We start from the raw sequence: 4,446 nt of genomic DNA on the forward strand, positions 1-4,446 counted from the left end.
TTTTTCATATGTCTATTTGCCATTTGTATGTCCTCTATGGAGAAATGTCTCTTCAGGTCCTCTGCCCATTTTTCAATTGGGTTGTTTGTATTTTTGTTGTTGAGCTTCATGAGTTCCTGTATATTTTGGATATTATCCCCTTATCGGAGACACTGTTTGCAAAACTCTTCTCCCATTCAGTTGGTTGCCTCTTTATTTTGTCGATGGTTTCTTTGGCTTGCAGAAGGTTTCAGTTTGTTATAGTCTCATTCATTTATTTTAGCTTTTAATTCCCTTGCCTTTGGGGTCAAATTCATAAAATGCTCTACGAACCCAAGATCCATAAGTTTAGAATCTATGTTTTCTTCTATGCAGTTTATAGTGTCAGGTCTTATGCTTAAGTCTTTGATTCATTTTGAATTAATTTTGGTACATGGTGACAGATAGCAGCCCAGTTTCATTCTTTTGCATGTGGCTATCCGATTCTGCCAGCACCATTTATTGAAGAGGCTGTCTGTTTTCCATTGTATGTTTTTTGCTTCTTTGTCAAAAATTACCTGTCCATATTTATGTGGGTTTTATTTTCTGGGTTCTCAATTCTATTCCATTGGTCTATGTGTCTGTTTTTCTGCCAATACCATGCTGTTTTGATTACTGTAGCCCTGTAGTACAAGCTAAAGTCAGGCAGTGTGATACCTCCAGCATTGTTCTTTTTTCTTAATATTGCTTTGGCTATTCAGGGTCTTTTGTGGTTCCAAACAAATCTGATGATTTTTTTGTTCTATTTCTTTAAAAAATGCCATTGGGATTTTGATGGGGATTGCATTAAATCTGTGTATGGCTTTGGGTCACATGGCCATTTTAACTATGTTGATTCTTCCAATCCATGAGCACGGAATGTCTTCTTCAATTTCTTTAAAAAATGTCTTATAGTTTTAACATACAGGTCTTTCACATCCTTGGTCAAGTTTATTCCTAGGTATTTTATTCTTTTCACTGCAATTGCAAAAGGAATTGTTTTTTTTTTATTTCTTATTCTGAGATTTCATTGTTAGTGTATAGGAATGCAGTGGACTTTGGTACATTGATTTTGTACTTTACTATATTCGTTGACTGTTTCTAATACTGTTTGGGTGGAGTCTTTAGGGTTTTTTATGTATATCATCATGTCATCTGCAAAGAGTGACTATTTAAATTCTTCATTCCCAATTTGGATGCCTTTTATTGCTTTCTCTTGCCTGATTGCTCTGACACTAATAAACAAAATCAGAAATGAAAAAGGGGAGTTATCACAGGTGCCACAGAAATACAAAGGATCATCCAAGAATACTATGAAGGACTATATGCCACCAAATTCAATAACCTAGAAGAAATGGACAAGTTCTTAGAAACATAAACCTCCCTAGGCTGAACCATGAAAAATTGGAAAATCTAAATAGACCGATCACGAGTAACGAAATTGAATAAGTCATCCAAAACGTTCCCAAAAGCAAAAGTCCGGGACCAGATGGCTTCACTAGTGAATTCTACCAAATCTTCAAAGAGAATCTAATACCAGTCCTGCTCAAACTCTTCAAAAAAATTGAAGAAGAGACAATACTCCCTAACTCATTACATGAGGCCAACATTACCCTGATACCAAAACCTGGTAAGGATAACACAAAAAAAGAAAACTACAGACTAATATCTCTGATGAATACAGATGCAAAAATCCTAAATAAAATCCTAGCAAATCTAATGCAGCAATACATTAAAAAGATTATTCATCACGACTAAGTGGGGTTCATCTCCGGGGCACAAGGATGGTTCAACATGTGCAAATCCATCAATGTGATACATCACAGAAACAAAATAAAGGACAAAAATCATATGATTATATCAATTGATGCAGAAAAAGTATTTGACAAGATACAATACCCATTTATGATTAGAACATTTAATAAAATAGGTATAGAAGGAAAATTACTTAACATAATAAAGGCCACATATGACAAACCCTCAGCTAATCTTATAATTAATGGTGAAAAACTGAAGCTCTTTGCTCTACATTCAGGAACATGACAGGGCTGTCCCCTATCACCTCTGCTTTTCAACATCTTCGCCAGAGCAATCAGGCAAAACAAAGTAATAAAAGTGATATAAAGATATCCAGCAGCAGAAGTAACATAACGGGTAGGAAGGTAGTTATAATCAGAAAGAAGTAAACGCTTTCCCCAGAGAAACACTGAGATTAATCATAATAATTAATGCTAGCTTTTGCAACAGACAGCACCCACATTTTAAAGGCTTACCACAAAGCCTGTATCTCATTTACATCACATCTAGTGTAGCTCAGGTGGCTCTTCTACAAAATCTTTGTTCTAAGTAATGACTAAAGAATCCAGAATGTTCCTATCTTGCAACTACCATTTGTAAATTGTTTCCAGTTACAGACAGGAGAAAAAAGCAATAAAGTGAAGACACCGACACATCCTTGGCTGCATTAAACCAGAGTGATCCATCACCTCACTTCCTCTCACAATAAATTTGAGATAAATCACCATCTTCACCCAGCTAGACATACAGGATCTCTGAAATGTAGAGCGACACCTTGGTATTTGATGAGCATGACAGTTTCTGCCAGACTTTCAGAACCTAAAAACCAAACAAGAACCAACAATGAAACTAATTCTTCTATTGTCTCCCTGATCGAATTTGACAGTTCCAACTTCCACCTTATCATTTCTATCAAGTAGGATTAGTTTCCTTTGGCTTTTCTTCTCAGTTACTGATTGATAAAATTAAAAAAAAAATCCACTAATACAGCTTTATATTTTCTATATAAATTATTGAAATGATCATAATTATATATCCAATTTTACTATGTAAGAAAAGACATAGGAATTAGATATCATTTTAAAGTCAGAATGAAAGTAAAATTGATTCAGTAGTTCTGGGCAAAATGGTGGAGTAGGTAAACACTGTACTTGCCACTTTCCATGAACACATTAAAATTACAACTAAGTAATAAAACAACCAACCTGGAGAACCATCTGAACACTAGCAAAACAGAACTCCTATAACTAAGGATATAAAGAAGACTGGAGACTGGAAGGAGGGGAGGAGATGTAAAGCAGGCTGGCCCCACACCCACGTGTGGTCACACAGCTAGTGAACTTTGAGGCTGGGATTTAAATTAGCCTGTCAGACTCCAAGGTGTTTATCATAATATAACATTGTAGCCACTATTACATTATACTGCCTTGCTACTGTGCTGTGACTAAAACTATGGTTTCCTTTCACAGTCAACTCTCCTTAATGTAATAACGGCCTTTCCTTGGAGAAATATATATATACATATAAAGAATTAATGTTTATATTTCAAATTGATTGCCTTAAAATTAATTAAAATTAAAAAATTAATGCCTATATTTTAAATTTATATTTTTCTTTTACAAAGTTTGGAATTGGGTTCAGATGCAACTTTCAGATTTGCTTCATATCAACAATGCCTTTCCACTATGTTACTTATTTTTACCTATTTCAGCACAAGTTTTTTATCTGTGCCATAGCTAAATGGCATGGCTACTTTGAGGTAAAGACAAACAAACAAAAATGTGTTAATGTATTAGCACAGTGTGTAAAATATAGCCACCTTTCAATAAGTATAATTAGTAATAATAGTTCTTTAGGGTTCATCAACAGATTTTGGTTTTACAATATTAGGTACTGGAAGTGTTCCCAGCATGACATAATAACCATTCCCATAAGGATTATAACATAGTTATTCTTTTTGCAATGTTTATAATGTCCTCTCATGTTTACTGTTTCAGAACAGTAAAATACCTTGAGCATTATGAGGCTTAGTTGAATAAAATTTCACTATATATATATACATTTATAAGCGTACAATTCTTGACAAGTTAAGGTTTATTGTTCAATATATCCAGAGTAGCCTGTTGTTAAATGTCATGGTTAAGTAACTAGGTAGCATAAAAAGATTTAACCTATTGCTTTAGTATTTAATTGCAGTGATATACTTTTATTTCAAGGGAGATGAATAAAATGCTTCTAAGTTTGCTCTTAAATATAAAATACATAGTATCGAGTTTATTAGATCATTGCATTGGCTCTTTAAAGGTTCATATGCATCAGCAGTGCACTTCGAGTTTTATTTCCATTGGTAATCTTATTTAATGGCAGATTTCTTCATATCTTTAAATGAAGAAAAAGGACACAAAAACTCTTTACTTCTATTTACACTCCAAAAAAAGTCAACAAGAAAGCTGTGTTGTGCAGGAAATAATATACGTTTAACTTGTAAATGCCACAGGATTTATTCCAAAATTGTAGACTAATGTTCAGTTATGAATGTACACTTTGAGGATTAGCCTGTGGGTACAGGAAACAACATGTTTAAGAGATCTTTTCAGAACAGTAAAATACCTAGAGCATTATGAGGCTTAGTTGAATAAAATTTCACCATAT

The sequence above is a fragment of the Rhinolophus hipposideros genome, assembly GCF_964194185.1.
Source record: "Rhinolophus hipposideros genome assembly, chromosome: 9".
Taxonomy (NCBI): Eukaryota; Metazoa; Chordata; class Mammalia; order Chiroptera; family Rhinolophidae; genus Rhinolophus; species Rhinolophus hipposideros.